The sequence below is a fragment of the Phyllobates terribilis genome, unplaced genomic scaffold, assembly GCF_046119375.1.
Source record: "Phyllobates terribilis strain yellow unplaced genomic scaffold, ASM4611937v1 Scaffold_2__4_contigs__length_985480577, whole genome shotgun sequence".
NCBI lineage: Eukaryota > Metazoa > Chordata > Amphibia > Anura > Dendrobatidae > Phyllobates > Phyllobates terribilis.
The window spans coordinates 856,211,018-856,224,073 of NW_027362762.1; the positions used below are offsets into that span (position 1 = coordinate 856,211,018).

The 13,056-nt window shown below is 45.4% G+C and overlaps 1 protein-coding gene across 2 annotated transcripts in view; it reads right to left on the reverse strand.

Moving 5' to 3' along the window:
• Positions 1–11,836, reverse strand: part of CORO6 (coronin 6) — a 152,997-nt gene extending 141,161 nt beyond the window's left edge. The window contains exon 1 of one of the 2 annotated variants that reach the window (XM_073667964.1): positions 11,334–11,836. The gene's annotated coding sequence lies outside the window, so the exon portion shown is untranslated. The remainder of the gene's footprint in view (positions 1–11,333) is intronic. The other variant, XM_073667963.1, reaches the window with a different exon arrangement.
• Between the last annotated feature and the right edge of the window lie 1,220 nt (positions 11,837–13,056).

Consider the following 13,056-nt stretch of genomic DNA (forward strand, 5'->3'; position numbering starts at 1 on the left):
AAAAGAGAAGTCCAGAGGTCAGCAACAAGTATGTTGGCAAATAGGGGGGAAAATCAAGAAGCAGAATACAAAAGTAGCAATATATAAACTAATACCTCGCACGGACATGACTGAGTATAGATTTAAAGAAGTTGTCCACTACTTAGACAACTTCTTGTGATACCCCACGCTTGGCCCCGATAAAATAAAAATGCTTATACTCCCCTCTCGTGCTGGCGCTGTTCCAGCGGTGTCGGTACTAGAGGTCCCGGGGCAGCCGTGTGGTTGTTGTGACGTGACCCCAGCGCTCAATCAGCACTGACGTCATTGTCTCCGTCTCCAGTCGAATTGAACATGAAGAGGAAATCAGAGATCAGCTGCAGCCTGGACTTCCTCTTTATGTTCGATATGTCTGAAGGTGAAGACAGTGACGCCAGCGCTGACTGGGCAACAGGGTCATGGGTCACAACAACCACACGGGAGCCCCGGGAATGCGGGCGCCAACACCGCTGGAACGGCGTCAATACAGGAGGTGAGAATAAGAAGGGGTTGTCCAAGTAGTGTGAAGAGTGCCAAAAAAATCCTCATTGGACAACCAGCCAGAAACCATCACTGTCTGATCAGTCAAGTACACAGACGGACCGGACAATTGCACAATACTACACCTGCGTCCTGCCCCACCATGGACTCTATTGCAGCATAGGCTGGTGCAGAGTACCAGCACAGGACCCCGTTACAAGATGCATTATAAACAGGGACTAACATCAGAGTGACAATTAATAGAGTGGAGGAGGAGAAAGACAACATCCACTTCCAGGGTGATAGTTAAATCAAGTAATCCTTTTATTCAGCCATGTAAAGCATTACAACGTTTCGACTCCAGAGAGTCTTTATCAAGTATGGACTCTCTGGAGTCGAAACGTCGTAATGCTATACATGGCTGAATAAAAGCATTACTTGATTTAACTATCACCCTGGAAGTGGACGCTGTCTTTCTTCTCCTTTGCCTGAAATTTCCAAGTGGGTTCCTAGGTAATTGAACGTGCATCCCACCTGTGAGGGCGGCTGGTTACATCTCTTTTTTGGACAATTAATAGAGTGGAGACATTCTGATGCTGGGGACAGATTTTGTACAGTAGACAACTAATGTATAATCTGTTGTACGAGCTATTATACGCCATAACAGTAACAGTATTCACTGAGGCGTTTCATGAGTATGTGAAGGCGACAGGCAGAACATTGGAATCTGAACATTTAATGACTGTAATAAATGACTTTGCTCCTCCTAACATGAACATTTTCCTAAACTGAAGAAAATTAATCTGAGCTCGTCTTCTTATATACATTACAGTGTACAGTATTTTTCATGGAAACACTGAGACATATTTATAAAAGTTGCTGCGTAATGAAATCAATGGAAAATACCAATTAAAAATAGATGTAGATGGAAGAAAATATTCTCCATTATTAGACAGATCATGAAGAATGCACATTAGAAAACTGCTCTGCTCTACATGGCATCTAAACCAATCCGTGCCCCAAGCCACGAATCTAGGGGGTACTTACACTGCTTTTTGCTCTCTCTTTGATAGGTGCAGCATAGTGTATGATTGTAGTCTTGGAGGTACTTTGAGGTGATTTATTAAAGAAGGGGGTACTCACATAAACACTGATCAATGCCATGCTTCTGCTATCTCCTCCCTGAATGCATTTCAATTACAATACCAGGCAAAATGGCCAATAAATTTAGTGCATGCAATATCAGCAATCAGTAATCTGGCAATGACGACCATCTGTGTGAATGCAGCAATACATTTAATGGCTTGTGCTGTGTTTGATGCAGGGGCTGGAATATCATTGGTGTAACCCGTAGTGGTAAAGGGGGACCCATTGCCACTTCCAAAACAGGTGTAATTGTGCATTATGATGAGCAATTGGACTGTAAAGGGCCCATATATTGTTCTTGCACAGGGCCCTTTTCTGTCTGCGTCCACCAGTGGTTTGATGGCAAAATAAATTTTCCTGCATCACAGCAGGTAAAGCATTATTTGTCACGTTAACGAATGCTACATCTGCAGAAAAGACTATTTTTCCCCATTCAGAAAAAAAATATATATAAAAAGTATAGCATTGAAAGAATTTGATTCAACAATATGCTTAACTCAGTAGTGCATGTACTTGTCAGATGGAATAGCACACCACATTTGGCAACATGGGGACACATACGTTCCCGTGATCCATTAACTAGGTATAAAGTTACAAGTAAAGTGCTTTATACTGTGCTCTGCCATGTCAATGGATCATTTACTGTAGTTAATCCAGACCATAATATTATGACATATGATGACACCTGGGAGTAAGTAGTGTGACATTTCATTGAGCGTCACAAGGTCCCTCCAGCACAGGTTGTATGTGTTATAGCACGATCAGTACGTAGGTATCTAGGGAATCATTTCCATTGTTCCCCAGAGTGTTTATAAAATGTTGATTCATTTGGGATGAAGATTTTATCAGGGAAAATTACAACTTTTTTGAAATACAGGTTAAAGCAGGGATCAGCAACCTCCTGCGGCACTCCAGATGTTGGGAAACTACAACTCCCAACATACACTGATGGACACCTGTCAGGGAATGACAGAAGTTGTAGTTTCAAAATAGTTGAAGTGACATACAGTAGATTGCTGATACCTGGTATACAATATTTACAGGTTTCACCAGATAGAGCAAACAATTTGCAGCGAAACATTGGTTGTGTTTATGAGATTATTTTTACATTTTGATTGACCTTATTACTAGAGAAGAGCAGATTGATCCAGAAAGGATAGAGCCGAATTTCCTAAAATTCATGGTTTCATGTAAATTCAAACACTTTGAGATTCGATTCATGGTTCACAAAAAAAAATTGTGGTTCACTGCTGAAGCATCACAGACCAGGCTAATGTATTTTAGCTTTGCCGTGTGGGAATCCCCATAATGCCCTGCAGCTATGAAATCTAGCGGATTATCATACCTTGCACAATGCTGGTCAGTACCTGGGCCATCACAGATCCAAGTAGAGCACAGTTTGTGCAGCACAAGGTCTGGGTGGGCACATAGGCTAAGGGCATCGGTGCAGCAGACAGGCAAGCCACATGGGACACAGTTATCTGGGGGACTGGAAGCCGCAGGCAGCCAGGAGATGTGCTGAAGACCACAGACAGCTTGCAGAATTACTGAAGTCTGCAGGCAAGCAGTAGGCTGAAGGACTGGAAGTTGCAAGCAGCCATGAGATGTTTTGGAAACCACAGATAGGTTGCAGAGTTACTCAGGGCCACAAGCAGACAGGAGAGCGAAGGATTGGAAGCCACAGGTAGACAACTTGCAGGCAAAACTCCGGAGTAACAAGAAAGTCTAAATATCATGGAAGATGCAGGCAGCTAGGGGATGTCCTGGAAACCGCCAGGAGACATGCAGCAGAGGTCCTAGAATACCAGGAACAGAAAGAACTCTGGCATAACTAGAAAGTCTGACTACTATGGATACGAGGCAGATAGGAGGCCTCCTGGAGATTCTAGACAGTTAGCAGTGGCCCTGAAAGCCACAGACAGGTAACTCAGGGACTGGAAACCACAGGCAGCCAGGAAACGTCCTGAAGACTGGGGACAGGAACTGTTCACAGACAAACTAAAATACCAATACATAGGTGTGTGCCTTGGGAGGTCTTATATAGGCCTAGGAAGATCAACACATGGGAGCAAGATGAGCTACTTGAAAAGCCTGACGTGGTGCACATGAAAGTTTAGCGGACTTCAGTGTAGGGAGCAGAGCCCAGACCCAGGAGAGACGTGTAACAGGTTCTCTCTTTCTCTTATAGGGTGTAAGTTCTTATGTCAGCGGGGTTCCCTCTCTCTTTCCTCTCTCTTCCTCTCCCACGTGTATTTTTTCCAAAAGATTCGCTCATTTCTACTTACTACAATCTGAATGTAAATATGTGTGTATAAAACATAAAAAAATGTAAAACACATTTACAGTGGGGAGAATAAGTATTTGACACACTGCCGATTTCGCAAGTTTCCCATCTACAAAGAATGGAGAGGTCTATAATTTTTATCATAGGTACACTTCAACTGAGAGAGACAGAATCTAAAATTAAAAACCAGAAAATCACATTGTATGATTTTTACATAATTAATTTGCATTTTATTACATGAAATAAGTATTTGATACAATAGAAAAACAGAACTTAATATTTGGTCCAAAATCTTTGTTTGCAATTACAGAGGTCAGACGTTTCCTGTAGTTCTTGACCAAGTTTGCACACATTGCAGCAGGGATTTTGGCCCATCCTCCATACAGATCTTCTCCAGATTTTTCAGATTTTGGGGCTGTCACTGGGCAACATTGCGTTTCAGCTCCCTCCAAAGATTTTCTATTGGGTTCAGGTCTGGAGACTGGCTAGGACACTCCAGGACCTTGAAATGCTTCTTATGGAGCCACTCCTTAGTTGTCCCCTGACTGTGTGTTTTGCGTCATTGTCATGCTGGAAAACCCAGCCATGACCTATCTTCAATGCTCTTATTGAGGGAAGGAGGTTGTTGGCCAAAATCTTACAATACATGACACCATCCATCCTCCCTTCAATATGGTGCAGTCGTCCTGTCCTTTTTGCAGAAAACCACCCCCAAAGTATGATATTTCCCCCACCATGCTTCTCGGTTGGGACGGTGTTCTTGGGGTTGTACTCATCCTTCTTTTTCCTCCAAGCACAGAGAGTAGAGTTGATACCAAAAAGTTCTACTTTGGTCTCATCTCATGACCTTCTCTCATGCCTCCTCTGGATCATCCAGATGGTCATTGGCAAACTTCAAATGGGCCTAGATATGTGCTGGCATGAGCAGAGGGACCTTGCGTGCCCTGCAGGATTTTAATCCATGACGGCATAGTGTGTTACTAACGGTAATGTTTGAGACTGTGGTCCCAGCTCTCTTCAGGTCATTGACTAGGTCCTCCCGTGTAGTTCTGGGCTGATTCCTGACCTTCTCAGAATCATCCTTACTCCACGAGGCGAGATCTTGCATGGAGCCCCAGACTGAGGACGATTGACAGTCATCTTGTGTTTCTTCCATTTTCTAATAATTGTGCCAACAGTTGTTGCCTTCTCATCAAGCTGCTTGCCTATTGTTCTGTAGCCCATCCCAGCCTTGTGCAGGTCTACAATTTTGTTCCTGATGTCCTTAGACAACTCTTTGGTCTTGGCCATGGTGGAAAGGTTGGAGTGTGATTCAGTGTGTGGACAGTTGTCTTTTATAGAAGTAACAAGTTCAAACAGATGCAATTAATACAGGTAATAAGTGCAGATTAGGAGGACTTCTTAAGAAAAACTAACAGGTCTGTGAGAGCCAGAAATTCTTGCTGGTTGGTAGGTGATCAAATAATTAAATTGCATTTTATTGTGTTACGCTCACGCCCGGACTGTTTGGCGTAAGCGAGGTTAGTGGTCCCACTGGGCCACGAACCGAGGAGTGCCTGGAGGGGCATGACTAGGGACCTCGCCAGATCCGACCACGGACGCACGGCGGCTTAACCGACTCCGTGGTCCGAGGAGGGACGTGGGAGGTGGCCCAGATGCTACTCCAGGTGAGACCCCGGTCACAGGTGTTGACCCACACCGGGGAATGCAGGAACGGGCAGGTTTGGCTGGTATGCAGACAGGTGGGTACTGGCAGGCACAGCTGGTATGCAGACAGGCGGGTACAGGCAGGCACGGCTGGTATGCAGACAGGCGGGTACAAGCAGGTAGGTAAACAGGCTGGATAGGTACCAGTACAGACTGGGATACAGGAACAGAGCCGCATGTGCGGAGGGGAAGCGGAGCAAGGCAGAGCAGAGCCGCAGGTGAGGAGGGCAAGCGGAGCAGGGCAGAGCAGAGCCACAGGTGCGGAGGACAAGCAGGGCAGAGCAGAACTGCAGGTGCGGAGGGCAAGTGGAGCAGGGCAGAGCAGAGTCGCAGGTGCGAAAGGGAAGCAGAGCAGGGCAGAGCAGCAGGTGCGGAGGGGAAGCAGAGCAGGGTAGAGCAGAGCCACAGGTGTGGAGGGCAAGTGGAGCAGGGCAGAGCAAAGCCACAGGTGCGGAGGGCAAGCGGAGCAGGGCAGAGCAGAGCCGCAGGTGCGGAGGGCAAGCAGAGCAGGGCAGAGCAGAGCCGCAGGTGCGGAGGGCAAGCGGAGCAGGGCAAAGCTGCAGGTGCACAGGGCAAGCGAAGCAGGGCAGAGCAGAGCAGAGCCGCAGGTGCGAAGGGCAAGCGGAGCAGGGCAGAGCAGAGCCACAGGTGCGGAGGGCAAGTGGAGCAGGGCAGAGCAGAGCTGCAGATGCAGAGGGCAAGAGGAGCAGGGCAGAGCAGAGCAGAGCCACAGGTGCAGAGGGCAAGCAGGGCAGAGCAGAGCATCAGGTGCAAAGGGCAAGTGGAGCAGAGCAGAGCCACAGGTGCGGAGGGCAAGCCGAGCAGGGCAGAGCAGAGCCGCAGGTGCGGAGGGCAAGTCGAGCAGGGCAGAGCAGAGCCACAGGTGCGGAGGGCAAGTGGAGCAGGGCAGAGCAGAGCTGCAGATGCAGAGGGCAAGCGGTCCAGGGCAGAGCAGAGCAGAGCTGCAGGTGCAGTGGGCAAGCAGAGCAGGGCAGAGCAGAGCCACAGGTGCGGAGGGCAAGTGGAGCAGAGCAGAGAAGAGCCGCAGGTGTCGAGGGGAAGCGGAGGAGAGCAGAGCAAAGCTGCAGGTGCGGAGGGGAAGCGGGGCAGAGCAATACCTGCAGGAGCAGACAGACAGGACAGGGCTCTGTTCACATGGAACAGACAGGGACAGGGAAACACAGGAAGATAACTAGAACACAGGAGGTAGATACGGAGGCAGGGAAACAGGACAAGCAGAACCAGATACACACCAGGTACTTGCTATGAAGTAGCGAGTGGACACAAAACTCACAAACAGAAGTACAGAGACAATGAGTAGGAGTTAGGTACTGGTTCTGACACTGCAGTAAAAGGGAAGGATCGGACATAGAGACAAACAGGTAATGGGCTAGGACACAGTTCAGACAGGAACTGACACAGGAACGAGATACAGGAACGAGCCTGGGCATTCAGCCCCCAAGATGGCGAAATAGACTATAAGTCACAGATACAGGTAACGGGCCTGGGTACTCAGCCCCCAGGGTGGCGGAAACAGACTAGAAGTCACAGATACAGGTAACGGGCCTGGGTACTCAGCCCCCAGAGTGGCGGAAACAGACTAGAAGTCACAGATACAGGTAACGGGCCTGGGTACTCAGCCCCCAGGGTGGCGGAAACAGACTAGAAGTCACAGATACAGGTAACGGGCCTGGGTACTCAGCCCCCAGAGTGGCGGAAACAGACTAGAAGTCACAGATACAGGTAACGGGCCTGGGTACTCAGCCCCCAGGGTGGCGGAAACAGACTAGAAGACACAGATACAGGTAACGGGCCTGGGTACTCAGCCCCCAGGGTGGCGGAAACAGACTAGATTCAGAACAGGACCTGGCAACTCACAGTTGCACAAAACACACTGTAAGAAAGTGTTGCTCAGGCACCTCCCACTGGGTGGAGGAGGTTTAAGTATCCAGTGACTCACAGCAATAGGCTGGGGACGCATTAGGACTGTGCACACTGTAACTTTAAGAATCAGGAAGTACCAGCGCCGCCGCCCTAAGCCAGCAGACAAGAGACATGCACACAGCAAGTAGAGGAGTATAGTGCACAGCCTGGACTGGTAGGTAAGTTGGTGGTCTTGCATGGTGGGAGATGGTAAGCCATGCCAGCACGCCGCCAGGGATGTTACATATTGCATGAAATAAGTATTTAAAACCATGTAATGTGATTTTCTGGTTTTTATTTTTACATTCTGTCTCTCACAGTTGAAGTGTACCTACGATAGAAATGACAGACCTCTCCATTCTTTGTAGGTAGTAAAACTTGCAAAATGAGCAGTGTATCAAATATTCATTTTCCCCACTGTATATATTAGTCAAGATAGATAAAAAAAATATAAGGATCTTGAAAATATAAACAAGTATCTCAATACCATAATAACTAAAAAGCAACTTATAAACGAAAGAAGAAGAGACAGTGCCTCATGTGTGGTATCCTCAAAGAAAGCATGAAAACAAGAGAAGGAATCACTCTCACCGGGAAAAGTCGTGCTATCAAGCACAAGTCTAATGGAAGCAAACTATCAGTGAAACTGCTGACCTTGCCTCTCCTTGGCATTGTTGTCATTCTGGCCGGGTAGAGAATAATTGTAGAAAAAAAGAAAAAAAATGGGGTCTTGCTGCCGCTGCTGTTCCAGATCCAGTGATGTCAGAAGGAGTTAGCTCCATTGGGACAACTACACATAACCACCTTCTGGAGATTTTATGACCTCCCATTGTAAATCCATAGGCATTAATATGAAGTAGGTCACCACTTTCTAGTTATAACAGCTTCCACTCTTCTGGGAAGACTTTCTGCAAGATTTTGGAGTGTGTTTGTAGGAATTGTTGCCCAATCACGCAGAAGAACACTTATGAGGTCAGACACTGATGTTGGATAAGAGGGCTGAGCTCATAATCTCCAATCTGGTAGTATACAATTGTGCAAAATATTTTGATAAGATTTCCCTTAACTAAGGGGCCAAGGCCAACACCTGAAAAACAACCCTATAGCATTAACCCTCATATAACCAACTTTACATGTCACACGATGTACACCCAGTCTCATCCATCAGATTCCAGATACAGAAGCGCCATTTATCACACAATAGAACATGTTTCCACTGTTTCAGAGCCCAGTCGTGCTGTGCTTTATACCACTCCATCTGATGCTTGGCATTGTGCTTGGTGATGTAAGGCTTTCATAAAGAAAGAAATTATATGTTGTAAAATACTGACTTGTTACACCGGTGACATCTTATTACAGGGCCACACTGATATTATTGAGCTCTTTAGGATGAGCCATTCTTTCACAAATGTTTGTAAAGGTAGACGGCATGGAGCGGGGCTGGGCTTCATACATGTGTGGCAATGGGACTGAATTAAAAACGTGAATTCAATGATGTCCCAATATTTTTGTTCAGATAGTGTATGTTTAGTTATTTTGTTGTGTAAGACACAATCACTATGAAGATTAAATAAAAAAAATGTAATCAGTGCCATAGGAGAAAGCATAAAAGGAATCTATGGTTACTTATGTCTGAATTAGCACATAGTCACAATGCAGTTCGTACTTGAAACGATTACTTCCTTTTTGCTAGACTTTGAAAAGAAATAATCATGTTAAGCACAAAACGTGTTGCGACAGTGTGCTAATTCAGAGACATAACCAGGAGCCTCTTTTCATAACTTTATCTTATAACAGTGATTTTATTTATTTATTTTTATTTATTGTCAATTACTCACCAAACTTGTCTGTTGATAAACATACATTTTTGGAAGTAACTACCAGTGATATCACTGGATCTGGAACAATGTCTGCACCAAGATCCCATTTTTCTTTTTTTCTCCATCTCTCAGTGAATTGCAAAACAGTCCTAAGTGTTAGGGGCGATATTACATTTCTTACACAGTAATTCCTAGAAAGCGTCTGGTCTGTAGTGGCATTGTATCAAGGTCTGCTCCACTCTGTAAAGTGCATCGGCTTTTTGCTTTATTCTCTTATCTTCTAGGAATTTCCTGTATCTAAATGTCTGCTGCAGTAAAACTCCTTTAAAAGGTGGAGGACCGCTTTAAAAAAAGTGCTAGAAAAATTAAGCAAATTGTGTCCCTGAACATGTACACCAATTCCTGTACAGAAAACATTTAAGTCAGTGTATACAGAGGAAGTTATAATAATATATTCCTTAAATTATATCTTTATACATTTACCAAATGATGATCTAAAGCAACCACACCATCCTGGGCAAACATGGTGCCCCTTGTTGTTCCTAAATGTATTGCCTGTGATACAATAAGAGCAGACGAGCGGATTTTTGGGCCGCTTGCGATCCGACAAACCATTGGATTGCACTTGGATCAATGTTAGTCTATGGGGCCGTGCACGTGTTTGATTTTGATCTCAAACAGGCACTGTCCGAGGAAAAAATCGCTGCATGCCCAAGTTTGATCTCATATTTGAATCACACTCGGCCATACAAGTCTACGAGTACATGGATGTCGGACTGATAGCATAGAGAAGATGGAGACATTTTCTTTTCACTCTTCAACTCATCAGAGAGAATCAGGATCACACTATAATCAAACTCTGATCAAAATCGGATGAGAGAATTAATGGTCTAGTGCACCTGCCCTAATGTTGAGCACAGCACCTCTGTCCTGGGCACTGAGATACTTCTGCCGCCTTATAGCAGTTTAATCCCTATTGGCCTTTATAGCAGATTTTCCAGCACTGTAAATTGTCAACTTGAACAGTATGAGTCCATCATTGTGGGCACTTTTATGCTAAAATATATGCCCATAATTATAACCGCAGGTCTCATGAACACATTCAGACCTTAAAAACATTATATTTGCTATTTTTTATGTAATTTATGTCTTCCTGAAACACCGATATCCTTCATGCTCACAGTTTTACTATCCTGTTTATTGCAGTCTATAATTTCTGTAAGCCGAGCACTCAACCTGATTACAGTACAAGTACCTACGTCAAGGATGAATTTCCTACATACTGCCGACCTGGGCAAATCACATCAAAACCCAGTCCGCATTGTGCACGTCAGGAAATGGAATTACTTACATTTCCAACCTGCCCCCACCGGAGTGCATGTGTCATTGACAGGACAAGATGGCTGCTTTTAAAGTACGACAGTCACCGACATGTACATACCTCATTTTAAGAACAGTCGATAAGTCAATGATAAGTCCCCTTCTTTTTATGGAAAGAGAATCAGCTATTGCTGTGTTTCTTGACTTAGTGATATGAAAGTAAGGAATAGGGGGGCACAAACTTTACACATTGAAACAAATATCCAGTTGTATAGTAAAAGACATAAATGATGGAGCTTCGGGTAGATGGATGTGCTTTTAATGCCATAAACTGAGATTTTGTAGTGAAGAATGTTGCAGCAGCTAAAGAAGGAGCCTGACTGCAGCAGAGAAGAGGTCACTTTCCAAATATAGCCATAAGCATTCCCTATCAGGTCCTGTGACCAATGAGGCAGAGAAAACTGAGAAAAAAAACTAATTCATTGTATTTGGATTAAAAAAAAGAGTTTAGGAAGGAAAAAAATGAATTGATGATGACGGTTACACTCCTACAACACATCCTGGGATGCTGCTGCCACACATTATGACATGATGGCACAGCACAACCTGGCACAAGTAAATGACATCTATCTTACCTTGATCAGGCAGGGAGGATGACAGCTTCTGATGATAAGGCACCTAGTATATCACTGATTGTAGGTCCTGGGGTGATATCCTGGGGGCTGAGAGCTCCTCTCCCCTGTGTGTGGCTCCTGCACTCCCTCTGTCCAGTGCTGAGCTGCCTGCTCTCCTCTCCTCTCCTCTGGTGAGTGTGTTGCAGGAGGCTTCTGCTGCAGTAACAGCTGCTGCTATCAACATTCAAGCAAAATAACTCAACACCCAACAGCTGAAAGGCAGAATGATGGGGTGAGGAGGGGAAATGTACAACAATGGGAGGAGTAGGGCTTCTTCCTCTATGACTGGCTATATTGTCTCTTCAAATATTTCTTAACAAGCCTGGCAAATGCTACAGATAAGATAGCCCTGGCATAGCTATTGCTGTACCAGTCTGGCCTCTGTCACACTGCAGTTACTTACAGACTCATAAAACTTTGGTTGTGGGGAGGATATAGTAAACGTGGTGGCACATGTATCCGTCTGTCAACATGCATAAAATGCCATAAATTTACTGCCCGATGGGTCACTTCACCACATACTATGAGGAAAGGCGGTGTAATACTTAAAGGGAACCTGTCATCAGGTTTTAGTGCCCCCTACTGACCTAATCTGCGTTGCTGTAATGCAGATTAATTCTGTACCTTCGTTTATTTTTCAATCCTTTATTCCATTCTGAGTTATCGCTTTTCCAATTTTTATCGGAAAGAGCCACAAGTGCCGGGGGCCTGGCCATGCACTTATAGCTCTTAGGTCTTCCCCTTCTTTCCCCGCCCGCTGCTGGCTGAATGACCTCCCCACCACTGGTGATCTCGCACAGTTGCCGTTATTCCCCGGGGCGGTGAATGAGCAGTCAAGTCCTGATGATGGTTTGAGAGCCGGACTATTGATCATGGCTCCAGGGAATGACGGTGCTCACGTCACTAACACAAGAGTGACATATCATTCAGTAACCAGAGGACGGCGGTGACCGGTGAAGGAGGGAGAGAGTCTGGAGAGCCAAGACTCCTGTACCTCCGCCTCAGTTGCATAAAAATTGGAAAAGGGATTTCTTGGGAATGGAATAATGGATTAGAAAAAAACAAAGGTACAGAATTGATCGGCATTACAGCGACCTAACACAGATTTCATCTGCTGGGGTGTGACGACACAGCATATTCTTAATTATGCCAGACGTATTTTTGAGTAGGTCAAGAGACATAAGCCATTGTCCATATGAGACTGAACGTTGTCTCTTGAATTGAGGTTTGTTGACTTGTTGAATGCTTGTTGACTACCTGCTTTTTCAGGGAGTGAAATTTTGAATCGGTTTCTTTACATCTTGAAGAAGCAGACGTGAAATTCACATTGGTGTGTGAGGCAGAGGGGCAGTGTCGTAACTGTCAACCCACTAACGTGGGTCTGTATACTGTTGTCGGCGGTGGCGGCCAACAGTAGAAGAATGCACAAGATTCATTAAGGGGTGCTTTCCGCTTAATGAATTTGATGCATCTTATTGAACCGCACAGTTCAGGAAAACTGTGGTACAAAATGCCAGCCTCGATGGATCGGTCCCTATGTTTTCTCTTAAACGCTGCAGTGTTTCTTTGGGTGCTTTCACACTGAGTTCTGGCACCCAACCATTGGTCACGTCGGGGCGTTCGTCCGAACCCCCGCCAAATGGGATTCAGGGTATGCGCCGACAAGGCCATATAGACTATAATG